Source organism: Sylvia atricapilla, chromosome 1, assembly GCF_009819655.1.
Source record: "Sylvia atricapilla isolate bSylAtr1 chromosome 1, bSylAtr1.pri, whole genome shotgun sequence".
Lineage (NCBI taxonomy): Eukaryota > Metazoa > Chordata > Aves > Passeriformes > Sylviidae > Sylvia > Sylvia atricapilla.
Genome location: NC_089140.1, coordinates 142,731,690 through 142,746,555, shown reverse-complemented (window position 1 = coordinate 142,746,555; position 14,866 = coordinate 142,731,690). Strand labels below are relative to the sequence as shown.

The following is a 14,866-nucleotide window of genomic DNA, read 5'->3' as shown; positions in this document are numbered from 1 at the left end:
CTTCTGCCCCAAAGTCATCTCTGTACACTTTGCTTATCGCCATGTCCTTGTCTACACCAGCCTACATCTCTGGGATTCTTGGTTGCTGCTGCCCTGAGTTTCCCCCAGCTTTTTATTTGCAGTATTTTTAAAACCCCATTATTATATGTAATTATATATTATTAATGATTAGTCTGCTAAGTGTTAACATTTACCATCCCAGGAGGAAGGAGCTCTTAAAAATATACCTTTCATCTAGCTAAAATTAATCTGACATATATGTATTACACTTCAGAAAAAGCTGACTCCATTGAAGTTATCTTACGCAATTCCATCATGCAATCTGCATGACACTTCATGACTCTACAAATATTACCTTGAGCTGACAATGCTGGGGAGACATTTTGTTCTAGGATAAATCTAGGTTACACCGGGATTAGGAAAAGATATATCCGCTTTCTTCAATTTGCCATGGTATCATGACTTTACAGGCTCAGTTGACTGAACACTCCTCTCACTTGCACAATTAAAATCCTGTGAGTTCACTGTGATTTATTATACATCTCTTACTTTCCATCCCATTTCTTCTCTGCTTAAACAGGTAGTGCCTGTCGAGGGCCCAATACAAAGGCTGTGAATGATGTGGAGAATTTGAGGCCTCAGGCACCAGGGTGAAACAAAGAGCCCAAGAGTGATGATGTCAAGGAGAAGGTGGTGGAGAGGAAGCAAAGAGATCAAATAGGCCAAAAAGCTTGGTGGGAACAGAAGGAAAAAGCCCCCTGTGCTGCACAGAGGTGCTGCAGGGTTGGTACAGTCAGCAGCCCAAGGCTACACCAAAATCACACAAAATCACAGAATCACAGAATCACAGAATCACAGAATTAACTAGGCTGGAAAAGACCTTTGAGCCTAGCCCTAGGTCAGAGCCCTCAGCTCCTCTCAGGACTTTTCTTTCTTCATTACATGCTTCTGATCTTTTCAAGTTTCCCTTTTCCTCTTCTACCATTTATTCATTCTGTGGCCAAATTCTTTGATAGCAGTTAACAACCTTCTCTGCGGCTTTGCTAGACCACTTGCCTTACCATGGAGGGCTCCCTAGTGAGTTGCTGCAGAGTTTGAAAGGGCTCTTTGTGAAAAGGCTCTGTTAAGTGAGGGGCTGGATTTCACGTGTGTTATAAGGAAAGTTGAGATGTGAATAGGATGAAGAGCCTGGAAAAATGGATAGTCAGTACTCAGGACAATTCTACGCCCTGTGCCTCTAGGCAAAGGGAAATCACTTGGCCAAGAGAGATAATTTTGAACCTCAGTTTGCAAGGAAGACATCTCAGCATGGTCTTCCACTTTGTCCTGCTTAGTGTAGGATCTCCTCCACAGAACTTGGTGTTGGGTGAGAGTTTGACAGACAATTTGTTGCTGCTCAGTTTATAAAATAGATGATAATATAGAGGCGGTTGGACACTACAGCTGAAGTGAGGACAAATGGTAGAAGAAGTAAATGGTCCATGATCTAGTAGATGAATTTGTTCTCTGTAGCTGTGTGTAACATTCTTCACACTGCAAATCTGTAACCAGTCAATAATGTATTCTCATAAATTCAGTATTTCACTATTGACTCCACCAAGCAGGATCAAATCCCACTAATGCATTAACGTGTTAATACAATGGATTGTTGATTATCACTGATGCACCTTCAGATGGAAGTGCTTCACTCTAATCTTAAGGATGAGACTCTAAGTATATCACTCAAACACTGTCTTTGGAGACTGACTGCTTGAGAAGTATTAGCTGGAGGAAGAGCAAGTTTCAAGAAATGAGAGGTCTACTTTGCACAGTAGCCTTGGGGGACAGAAAGATTTTAAGCCTACTTGTTCTGAAATCCTTTTGTCTCTGAATGCTTTGTTCTTAGTACTAAATATACAATAGTTTGCATAAATAGGTTTCTGATCACTGCCTACACCATTGATCACAACTTGCTTCAGGGAGAAACTGTGGGTACTGGAACTGAGTCAGATCTTGGGGCTAAGTACACCAGGTAACCTGGCTCTTGTGGCTTATGACTGGGGCTCAGCTTTTGAGCAACAGGAGCAGCAACAACTCAAAGACTGATGAATGGAGGAGTACAGAACAGGGAGGGATGTAGGAAGAGGGAAAGCTGTCCCATAGACTGTGTCATGTCCAGGGAAGTCTTTGACTGTGGTTCACTGGTGTTGCTGATTGTCCTATGAGCTGAGGGAAAATGATCAGTGCAGTCGTTCATGAGGCTGCTCATGTAAATGTTTAAAATGTTGGCATTAAATATTGTAGTTACTAATTAATACTATGCATTTATATAGCACCATAAATGTCCATGGCACTTTACAGATAACAATATTTCTAACTGTTGGGAATATTAAGTTTAAGTACTTGGAAGACAGCCAAATTATATAAGCAGATAAGGTCTACTGTTTATATCTGTAATTTGGTGAGTTCTTTTGATTTGCCTTCTAGATTGAAACCACTAAGGGCAGTGCTTGCTTACTTCCTATTTCTCGGACCTTTGAGTTATCAAAGCAAATGCAGATAAATACCCTAGGGACATTGTTTTTAAAGCAATCATGGATGATTTTGTGCTAGCCTGATTCTGAGTATCTCTACAATCCTTGCGCACAATGAGAAAAGTACCAGTGGGAAAAGTGCTTAACTCTAGTGATGATGTGATTTTGAATGAAGAGAAAAGTAAAAATATCTGTTTCTTGTGGTGCTATGGGCAAATATTCTCATTTATGTAACAGATCTATCTAGAGGAAAACAAATTTGGTGAGAATAAAACTAACTTTTTAAACACCAGTGAGCTAGAACAATAGTCCATACTGAATAAAACGTATTAGCCAGGAGGTGTAACTTTCTACTACTGTCTATGGCCCCTGGCACAAAGGAATGCATTTTTGGCAAGAACAGCAGCTAGCTCTGGCTTAATGACCCTAGACTACCTGGGGCATAGGAGTGAAGCAGGCTTAATTAGGCAGCATGTCTAGGGGAGTTGGGAGATATGGCACTGCACATAGATGCTGCCTTTCTGAGTTCTTGGAGACTTGTTATGAGAAAAATACATGTCCTTTGCCAAGCCCAAAGGGGAGAGGGCTTAGCACAGGGGTGGAGACTTGGTCTCCCCACAGGTGGCAAAGATTCAGGAGCACATGGCACCTGTGCAAATCCCATATCAGACACACACACTCAAATCACAGGGAGAGAGGTGAGCTGGTTACTCCTGTCCACCTTCTTGCATTTCAGGGGACAGAGGACTTGCTGAATACAACATACAGTACACCTTGAATTGTCCTTTTTATTCCTCCTACAGAAAAACTGCCAAGAGTGTGATGATTTGGTAAGCTCATGGAGAAGACTTGCATGGTGATCAGGACTGCTCCTAAAACAAAAGGAAGCTGGGAGAGCTTGGTTCTCCAACTGCTGCTATAAAGAAGAGAACTTTGATCCTTCTCCTTGGCTGGACTGCAAAACAGCATTGCACCATCATTTCTGATGGCTCATGAACTCTGTGGTGAGGTGTCTCTCTCTTATTCCCATCTATTTTAACCTCTGTGTAAGGCTCTTTTTCTGTTTTCTCTAGGCTGCTCTACTTTTCTCACTGCTTCTCCTTAGAGTTTTATTTTGATAGCAGAATGAAGTGTGGTCCTTGGTGCTTATGATTTTCAGGGTAGATGGCCCCATATACATGGAAAACTGGCCAGGGAATATAATGAGCTCCAAAGCTAAGTAAATGTAGTAGAGAAAATCAGTGAGGGTGTTTCTCCAAGCTCAGCCAGGATTAGAGGCTGCTGCATCACAGGAATGCAGGAATAGGAAACTTCTCTCTTTTGAAAGGCCACGTTCACCCTGGTTAGCAGGTTGGACGGACCTTGACAGACAGTGTGATGGGACCTGCTCTTACTGAATTTAGAACTGGGTTCCCATCTGATATAAGAGCAACAGCATAGCTAAACAATCAATTCCTCACATTTCTTTAAAACTTAAATTTCTGCCTTGTAGACATCTAAAATGTTTGACTGGTTTTTCTTCCCTTCTGGTTTTATGCTGACCATGAACCTCATGAGAAAACTTGCTCCTGTGCATTCCAGTGGTTTAAGTAAGCAACTATGTTTTTTAAAGTCTTCTGAGGTCAGAGGAAGAATTCCAAGTCTTTTGAGGTTCTACCTCTAAAAGGCAATTTTTAAAAAGAAGAAAATTCATATTTGAATTTTGTCCTCAAATTCTGCTTCAGTAAGTCTCCAAGTTCAAGGCCCAGGCCCACATTAAGGGTTTTAAATACCTTTCTTGACTAAAAAGGAATTATGCAAAGATATTACTTCCTTACCTTCCAGATTTGGGCTCTGTAGGTGTTCACACTGATGACTGTTTAGTTTATTAGATACAAATAAAGTGGTTTTTGTTTACTGTGTTTCCCTTCTTGTATTCCTGCTGCTCTTGACATACCTCTAGAGGAACATTCTGGATTTCACTCCTGTACTCATCCCATCAGCAGGATCTGCAATTGAGTTTGTGCGTTTGTTCTGCAGAGCACACCTCATCCTGGCTGTGGTGCCTGCTGCACAGTGCATTTCTGCCTGCCTGAAGGATGTACACTATGTCTGGGTAAAGAGGCTGAAGAGAAAACCATAAGATGCAAGGAATCATGTGGATGGAAGTTTAATCTCAGGGGTTAATACAGTTATCTGGTACAGGTTTCTCTTTAGTTCTTTCATTTATACTGCATTAAGGGTGCAATGAAATTCGAAATAGCACCTCTGTACCTTTGACAGGCACAATGAGCCATGGATCACTTCTGAAAACCTAATATGCCTGGGAAAATAAATGGTGTAAACTGTAAACAAAACATGTTTCAATGATGCATTGATAAGAAAAAACTGGTATTGCAGCTTTCTGGGAAATAGGTATCATTCCCAGTAGTGATATTTTGCATATTTTAGTCAGGACTGGGAACCACAGAAGATACAGAGCTTTCCTGTCAGGACTTGATTGTAGAATTTGTACATAGTGAAGCGTGCCAAACCCTACCCTTATTAACTGTTTGACTATTCCTACAGGCCCGTACATATAATCTATGTGGTTGCAAAACAGGAACAATTGCAGGACAAAGAACATACTGTTAAATTAAAGAGTTTCATAGTTATTGCCTGCAGTATGCAGGGGGAAAAAAAAGTAGCAGGAGATTGTGAAGGCATGTATATAAAGCTGAAAGAAAAGAGAATGCCGAGTTCAAGGAACTTGCTGAGTTCCTGTTCCTGACACTGAGAAAGTAAATGAACAGCTGCTTTAACCTACTTCCTAACTGAACTATATTGTGTTTACATTATTAGCTGGCAGTATGCTTTGATTTAGAACAAAATATCCATTGAAGAAATGTTTGACACGGTTTGACGTTGTACCTGTTTGCTTATCCCAAGTCCCACTGTTCGAATGATCTTTCACTCCTGCCTGATGGCAAAAAAGATTCTTGGATCCCATTTTGTGCCTGCTGGTACATGGGAACCTCTAGCTGTACAGAAAACAGTAACCTAATTCTGTTTCCTGGATGCTTGCTATTTAGGCAAGAACACTGTCTGATCAAATGCTCAATTGTCTCCATGTCTGTGATTGCACCCAGTTACGGGTACTTTTTATCACATTTGTAGCAGTTTTTTCCGTATTGCTTTCTACTGTTTTTGTAGTGCTTTGTCTGCCTGCCTGGTTTTGGCATTAAGCAAGCAGATGATTTAGCAAGTAGGAACGAGCTTACCTCCTACTTCTGTGCTGGGAAATATTTCGGCTCTGTCCCAGCCCTATGGCATAGTCAAAATTCCTGTTTCAGTTCTAGAGCTCCTTCTAAATTTGTACTGCAGTGGAATTTGGGCATTAACCACCTCTGCTGGCTCTGGCGGCTCCAAGGGATTGTGATCCATCTACAAGCTGTGCAGCTTGTAGAAAAATGGAAATCCAAAAGCCTGTCATTGTACTTCCGAAAGCGGAACTCTAACATCAATAAGGCTAATACAAATAAATGTGAGTCTCATGAACGACCCATAAAATCTACGTTTGATGTCAAGTTCAAACTACATTTCTTAAAAATTTGGGCTACACATCTAAGAGGAGAAAGCCATGTTCTCATTCCATTTAATATACATTATTATTCTTAGTTTCACATAGTTTATGATCTTTATCTTTAAAAACCCTACTCTTGATGTCACCAAGTAGGATTAAATCTGACCAGGTTCTGGCACTGTAACTTTGCCCTTGTATCTTCAAGTAAAACAGTGCAGCTTGCACCACCAGTTTCTTATGAGGCATTTTCAGAAGACTGATCATCACTGATCTATTCTACATTTAGTTGCATCAGTGACATAAAGATGAAAGTCTTCTGGTCTCATTGCTGTTCTTTCAAGCTGTCTGAACTCTCACTAGCTGTGCACAGCAATTGTAGTTTGGCCTTCATTTAGTGGCACCTTTGTTTGGCCGCTGATAGGCATAAACTTTATCTGCTGTGGAGGTTTACACTAGTGGAAGAACTGGCTTGATGCAGTGGCAAATGCTTCAGTGGTCAGCAGGAAGCATGGTCCAAACTAGAAACTTCATTATCCACTGACTCTGTTGGATAGTGGTCAGAAAGGTGGTTTTTTTTTTTTTTTGAGTTTTTGTTTGTTTGTTTGGTTTGGTTTTTATTTTTTTGTTTGTTTGTGTTTTTTCTTTTTTTTGTTGTTGTTGTTGTTGTTGTTGGTTTTTTGGTATTTTTTGGTTTTTTTTTTTTCAGCATCGACATTTTCTGTGAAATGATCCTGTATTGCCAAAATAGATACCTGATATTCTGCCAAAACATTGAACTTCAGGGAAGTTTGAGAAATCATGTATTTAAATAACACTCTTTTACATGGGTGTTAGGTTCCTAGTAGGTTCCAGCTGACTTACAAAGAATCTCAAGAATGGGAAACCTGGTCTCCTGTGTGGCACCAGGAAATTTCATTTAAGGACAGATCATATGACTATAGAATTGTAGGAAGAACAGAGAATATTAATTAATACAGAAATTAAAATTGGAATTTTATGTCACATTATTTGTTTGAGGGAAGAAATTAGAGTAGTTTGAGATCTCAAAGACCCATCTTTTCCATTTAATAAATTTTTATTATCTCTAGAGAAAATGGAAATATGAAAGAAACCTCCATACCACTGGATAGGCCAAAGCCCCATTTTAGACATTCAGAATTAACAGCAAAAGGGAAGTCAATAAAAATACTTCGCCTCCAGAGAAATGAAGCAACACCGACCTGTGATTGCTGTATATTGGTAAATATCTAAATATATTGCCAAATGAGAACTGGTTTTAATATAGAAAAGATGACCAAAAAATGGGAACTTTAAAAGATTCAGGTTTCCCCAAGAAATTAAACAAAAATGAAACAACTGCTGATATGTTGAAAAGGGATTTGGTGGGTTGACCAACCTCATCCAGATTTGCTATCAGTGCTGCTTTGGACAAGGGACTAATGGACCTCTAGAAGTCTCTCCTAACCTGAATTTTCTATGAATTTATCAACTGACCCTGTGAGAAGAGGGTACTAATACAAAACATCAGGGATTGCTCTTGACACACGTTGCCAAATTTTTCATTAGTGACCTTTACATAAACAGGAAGAACATGTAAATCAAATTAGCTGCTGACAGAAAGCTGAGAGGTATCATCAATACAGCAGAGAATCAGAATATGGAAGGCAAGGAAGAATTTTGATGAGTGAGCTAATAGAAATGGATGTGTGTAACTACATGAGGTGCAAGGTCATGTGCTTAGTGAATAATCACAACAATATCCATTACAAACTGTGTTTGCATCTATTGAAAAGGACAGAAAACAAAATAGTGTGCACCAGTCAATCATAGGCTAATTAGGTGTAACTGTTGTGATGTGGCTGTAAAACAAGCAAATGCCACATAGCAGATAAGGCCTTTTGAGTAGTGATAAGGAGGAACTGATACCATTGTTCTTAATTTAAAAAAATACAAATGCACAAACAAAAGTCCTTCCCCATAACCAAAGCAAACAACAAAGCACAAACCAGAGCTGAGACCAAAAAAACTCAAAACAAAACTTTTCAAGAAAAAGCAATTTTTGTCATGACAACAGATGGCCATCAACTGCCAACAGTAGAAATTCAGACTGACAAAAAACAAACCTAACTTTGAGATTTCAGGATAGCGTGTCATTAGGAGCAGCAAGAGCTGTGGATGAGAGCACAACCTGTGCTAATGCCAGGTCCTAGATCATCCTTCTTTGAGGACCAATGCTACTCTTTCTGCTACCTCATATCCCTGTTGTTGTTATGCGTTCCTTTGTAATATTCCAAAACTTTACAGGCAATATTGATATGAATGAGTCAAGCCCACTAATGGTCCCTGAAAGATGGCTTAGTAATTCTCTGCCCACAGTTATCAGAGTAAATTCAAAAGGGTTGCATGAGGTCACTGTCAACAGACAGCTCAAAATCAGTTAGTCCACTCCTCCAGCCACTAGACTGCATGTCTTCCCTCAAGAATGGGTATGCCTGCCCATGGTTAATGGAAGTATATAAGACTTTGCCTGCAGCAGTTTGCTATCTGAAATAATTACATGACATCAAAGTGTGAGCTCTCCTTTCCCCAGATCCTTATTTTGGTGTAGAACATCTGATAGTGTCTCTATGAATTATATACACTATGGCACATCACAGTCACATCCTGAAATAACAGGATATAGGGAGCCTGGTAGAATACAAAGAAGCTATGGAAAAGTGAAATAATTTCTTTGCAGTTAATTAATAAGTTAATCTGTTTTTTGGAATCAACCATTAAACTAACAGCAATAAAAAGAAAAAAGCAGGTTGCAGTAATTTAATATCTATTAACTGCCAAAGAACATGGGTTTGTCCTAACTGCAGTGTATTTATGAAATTTGAACACATTCAAGCACAGATATATTGTGTAGTCAGATCTGCAACTGTGGCGAAGAGCTATTGGCCAAAAAGGTCTCTGACCCAAAGCTTCAGAGATCAACCCAAGTAATCTCAGGTAAAGTGAAAAACTGGCCACAATTCTGAGTTTCCAGGCTCACAGTTCATGAGAAGATTTTGGAGTCAACAATGCTTATTGTGGCCTAAAAAACATCACATAGAATAAGCCTTATTATCTTGATCCATTTCCTCATGCACAGAATTTTAGTTCAATTTAATTTAAAATAAATGTAGATCAGAATTTCTATTCTATATCAGAATGCGAGTCAATAATATTCCTGTCCCAGAAACCATCATTCCTGAACATATGTTTTCAAAATTTGGATTTCAATTTTTGTCAAGGCTGGTTTATTCATCCCTGTTTTCACATTTGGCTCTCTGCCATGCAGTCTGTATCATAAACTAAGATCTACTTCAAATTTAAGTCCAGATCTATTGTTAGTATTATTATGCATATTGAAATGCCTGATGAATTGAGCATTAATAAAATATGATTCAGAATAATTAAGATCAATCTGAGTATGCTCACAGATCAGAATTAAGGGCTGATTGTTGGGGGCACAGAGTAATGGAGCCTAAGGAGTGCTGTATACCCAAATAGTACAGTCCTGTGAAATCCTGTTATTGTTGCCCCAGCCAAAGGAATTTTGTATTCAATTTACTTTCTTCTACAAAATACCTGAAGTACTCAGCATTTCAGACTCATTCCACATGTCACAGCTTACCATGGTGCAGTGATCTGGGAATTTACTAAAAAGAGAGATAGTTCAACTAGACTGTTTCAAAACCTCAAAATGTCACTTGTGTGACAATTTTGAGATATTAACCAGGATAACCAGACTTAAGGAATATAGAAAAACGCAATTGCTTCAGTCACTTGCCTATTATCCTGATTACTGAATGGAGGGGTTTTCCTAATTTACAGAATATAACCACCCCTTTTGGGTAGTTTTGTTGTGTAAATCCCATGTTTTCTGCATTTACTCCACCTCCCAGGTTGACTACAACCTTTGGTAATATCATAAATCAAACAGTAGATAGGATTCCCCACACCTTGGATGTAAAAGTGTAAGAAACATAGCATGACTTCCTTTGTATTAAAATATTGTCTGAAGCCCATCTTCAGGAAATATCTACTGGAGTCTGTTGTAGAGCAATGAAAGCAAGTCCTGGCTATGTTTCTAACCAGCAGGGCATGAATCAGCTGTGATCCAGAAGATGTCTGACAGTGTTAGCATGGTGCTGAGTCCAAACTTACCTTGGCCTTGGCCAGACACAACTGCAGCTACCTGGTGGTTTTGGACAGTGGATATATAATTACACTGAACCTGTTGCATCAGATTCTTCCCTCATTTACACCAGTCCAGCTTCTTGGAGGTCAGTAGCTTTGAAGTGGTAAGAGAAGTATTTGGCCAAGTTCCTCTGTTTTATGCAAATATCCTATGTAACATCAAAAAAGGAAATTTAGAGAGGAGGTGGAATAGCATTTAGAAATCAGGACCAGAAAATGTCTGCCTGCTGTTAAAACAGGCAAACTACAGCAGCCGTAGTTTAGCTGTCGAGGGAATTTTTCCCTAAAAGGTATTTCAAAATCTGATGTTCAAGGAAACCAGCCCAACTTTCCTGTATTTACCTACCAAGGTCTGAATGCAGAAGTTTCAGTGCTTGAACAAGCTGCTACAATTTGAATAAGGGATAAAATCCATGTGCAAACTGCTCTACTGTGGACACCAAATGTAAGTATGATAATGGCAGCAGTTACCCTATCCATCCTGGTGACTCATGCCACCTAAGCTGGCCACCTAAGCTGGGAACCTAGGATTCCCCAAATGGACAGTGGACAATTTTGGTGCTCAAAAGAGCAGCCTATTGCTCTTCATTGCCAATACAGGGAGCTTACTGAACATTTATAGGTGTGATTCATTTCTGAAAGACACTGAGTGGACATCTGGCTAGGTTCTGGGAAACAGCAGGCAAAGCTATATGCCTGGACAGGCTCTGGAGTCTGGTTTTTAACATCCTGATGTATGCAGGAGTCAGAATAGCAAATGTTGTTTTGATGCTGTCAGTATTAGGCAGAGTGTGAGCACATTTAATAAATCCAGCCTCTCTGAGGTAGCATGCTAGAGCCTCACTGTCTGCCTTGGAGCTGCAACAATTTAGATGCTTAGTAAAGCAAAACTGACTGGACCTCGTAGGAGAAAAGGTTGAGCACAGCTCTGAGCACAAGAGACTGAATAGGTTTTTCACCACCTTCAATATCACATGGTCCTGAATACTAGAACAGGCTATCATTTTGGACCTAGAGGCTGTTTTCATAGATGTCCTAAATTCATTGTAATCTCTGCACCTACTCGGTGAGAAGTGAAGTGATTCAGAAGATGTAAGCAAGGCAGAGAGCAGGGAGCTGTTGACAGATGTCAGTGGGAAAAGAAAGTACAAGGGCTTGGGTGCAAAGGAGGTGATGAACATGGCTCTAAGCACTCAAATTCCACCAAAGACAGATGTGGCTCAAATTTTCTGGCAAGGCGTGGTGGCACATTCCTATACCCTGTGACCTGAGCCCATGGGCACTGCAACACGTGTGCTACCAGACGTAAGGGAACTGGTGTTAGACTTGCAGCAGCCCTAGCCAGAGGTCAAGCACTGGTACCTTCTTCCTGCCTGCCTACATACTGAGTGGTTTCACCTGACATTGAATATTACCAAAAAGGAGCCCCCGCAGTGCAGGGTGTGAGACAATTAGCCAAACTGTTTCTCCTAAAATTGGATTTCATTGTACAGGTCTTTTTTATTCCTTCAGAGCTCATGCTTGAGAATTAATATGGCAATTATTGATCCCTTTTGTACGCTATGGAAAAATAGGTTCTAATCCTCAGAAGTGGATTTGCTCTGATGACACATAAACAAAGCCCTAGAGGGAGGAAGGTAAAACATAAAGAGGTGTTGACAAGCTGAACACCACTTGGTTATGCAAACACAGATGTGGTAAAGGGCAAAGAGCAATAATTTTGCAGAAGTTGAAAGTGTGGGAACGCTGGCGGTTGCTCTTTAATGATTATAACACAAAGGAATGCTGGCAACTTCTCTCACTGACTTTACAATATCAAACTGAGTCAGTGATGAGTAATAAGATATACTATTGGAAGTATCCTTTAATGTACCAGCTCTTTTTTTACCAGCTCTTCATATAAAAATGCAAGGCTTTCCATGAAATATTGTGGTGGTCCTGATACCACCAGAGAACTCTGGTTTGCAGATGCAGTGCATCATTGTTTTCAGATCAGAACCATTGGCTGTTGCCTTGCTTGCTTATTAGCAAGCTGGGATTAGTAAAGTAAAATGGGAAAGAGGTAGAGATCTCATTGGTAAGCTTGTCAAAAGTGTGATTTATGTAGCTTTCCTTCCATGGTTGCCCAGTTTGACACATCTGTTTTTCGTCTTCTAAAAATTAAGCTCTTTGAAAGGGCACTTCCAAGCTGACATTCATAGTTGTGTCTGTGTTTGTGTTTCACAGGAAAAATGGGAAGGCTTTTAATATTTGCCCCTCTAAGTTTGTGTGTTTGTGTGTCCCCAGCACTTGTACAGTAGTACAGGCCCTGTACTCACAAGCCAAAGTGGTTGTTTGCCAGACAGAAGATAAAAGAGAAAATATTTCTGCAGCCACTCAAACACGTTCCTCATCTATTGATTTCTACCTCTGCAGTCAGATCAGAGCCTGGCATTTGTTGCAGACCCCATCAGATTTGCACAACCTATTTTTATGGCTCTTGACCTTACATGCTCCAAAGTGCTGATGAGCTAAATACACGTCCTGAACACAAGAATATTGTTAGAAGAGTGCATGTGAGTACACATGGCAGAAATAACACAGGGAAAGGGTTTGAGAGAACACTTACTGTCCTTTTATGACCTATCCAACAGAAAGAGTAGATAAGAGCTCTGGCTGTTGAATTTCCTTCCACTCTGGGTCAGTCTGCTAGGATAGTGAAGCTGGTTAGTTTAGAAAAGCTTCTTTTGGAGAAACTGGAGTCAGATTTGCCTCTTCAGATATTTAAGAGAAAAGCATTTCTCTTCCCATTTTTCAGTGAATATTCCCAAGTTGGAGCTCAATAATTCAAGCCAGGACATGCAAGGAGCATGTTTCTTGAGGTATGCTCACAACTATGCAGTCTGTCAGCAAGTGAAAATCATTGCATTGCTACCTCCACCTAGGCAGAGAACTGGCACACAAATAGGGAGGTTTCCATGCTGCTTTCTCTCCAGCTTTTTCTTTGGATGTGGCCCGGAGCTCATCCTCTCTGCTTTGCCCTGTAGTATGCAGGGACATCTAGTGGCTGAGCAATCCTGAACACAGTTTTGGATCATGAATTACATAAGGAAGTACGGATGCCTCATCTCATGACGAATTTAGCATGTCCTGAAAGTTCACATCCATGGGCATCTTCTGGGAAAACAGATGGTCACTGCTGTGGGTCAGGCTCGACACTGTTAATGCTGAAGAAAGCATGATATTTTATCGAATTCAGACCAGTTTAATCTGAGTGCTTCCTTCTTAGTCAGCCAGGTCTTTGAGCAAGGTCCACGAAATCTCTTATCTGTAGACCAAGCATACCACTTCACAAAAGCTGGAGATAGTTTTTGGTAGCACTTTCACTGCCTTGGATTTCATTCTTTCATTTCTGAAAGGCTTTCTCTTACACGAAGGAGTAATCTAAGAGTGACTTCAGGTATGTTCTATCCCATGGGCTGCTGCTTTCCCTGCTGCTTTGATGGATGTTATCCTTGTTGCATTGCAGACTCAGAGCCCTCACTGAAGCCCTTGAGAAGTCCTGAGGAAATGTGTCTCCTAACGCTCTGCTGCCTGCTCTGCTCAGTCCTGCCAGGTTCTTCCTCTTGGCTCCTGCTCTACTGCACTCTAGACCTTGGCTGAAGTCCACACCTGAGTGTGTGCTGTACAGCAAAGAGAGAACTTGAGATTAGCCTCAAATCTACACTATGGTGCCTGCACAGGTGCACACAAATGGCAAATAGAGTTTACATTTCTCACAAGCCCCTGCCTAAAATTGTTCCAGCTGGGGTCATGATGAAAACAGGGAATGGTGGAGGTTCTGAGACCTTCAGTCTTGTATTGATGTGGTTTTTTGCAAAAGCAGCAAGGGAAAGCCCAGTGGTAAGTGTCCTTCTTGCTTGTTTCTTTCATGCATTGCAGGAGTGATCCCCAGTTCCTAATAAAACTCTTAACGTGACTGATTTTAAAGAGCAGTGAGTTTCTGTGACAAACCACAGGGAGGAGTGGAGCCAAAGTTTTAATGGCAATACTTTGAAGGCTTTTCTCACGAAGAACCAGGTAAAAGGATGTTCATCCGTCTATGGGTCTGTATAATGCATACTTTTGAGATGCAATAGCTCAGCTAAAAATCATGAACTTCCAGAATTTCTTTGTAAGACCCTCACAAAAGCTTCACCAGCATCTGTTTGCCCCTTTTCTGGGCTGGTTCTTAGGGTTTTACCCATAACATTCTTCAGTAACAGATGCCAAGACATCTCCTGAGATATTTTTTGAATAGGAACTTCCATCTGGCACTGCATCCTTAGAAGCTGTGACTTAGCTTCTTTGTCTGCAGGGTGGTTAATCCTAATGAGGCAAGCACAGCAATTTGCTGAGCAGAGATATATGCTTATCAGATCCTATTACTGAGCTGATTCTCTTTTATAATTATTTATTCTGACTTCAGTTGATGAAGCAATGTGAAAACACTTATACCCAAGGCTTTCATCAAGAAGACACAATCTCACACTCCTGTGAACAACTGAAAGCTGCCTACATGGAAATGGCTAACTATACTGGTATAGCTGCACCAGTATATTCTGTC

The 14,866-nt window shown here is 40.4% G+C and overlaps 1 long non-coding RNA gene across 3 annotated transcripts; it reads left to right on the top strand.

Moving 5' to 3' along the window:
• The first annotated feature begins 3,221 nt into the window (after window positions 1–3,221).
• LOC136372774 (uncharacterized) lies at window positions 3,222–14,374 on the top strand. Of its 3 annotated transcripts, none has more exons than XR_010745530.1 (4): window positions 3,222–3,517; window positions 4,533–4,674; window positions 5,564–5,626; window positions 13,680–14,374. It is a non-coding gene; the product is annotated as an uncharacterized lncRNA (long non-coding RNA). The 3 variants fall into 3 exon arrangements; XR_010745529.1 differs by lacking the exon at window positions 13,680–14,374 and adding an exon at window positions 10,117–10,478; XR_010745532.1 differs by lacking the exons at window positions 5,564–5,626; window positions 13,680–14,374 and adding an exon at window positions 4,756–5,460.
• The last annotated feature ends 492 nt before the right edge of the window (window positions 14,375–14,866 follow it).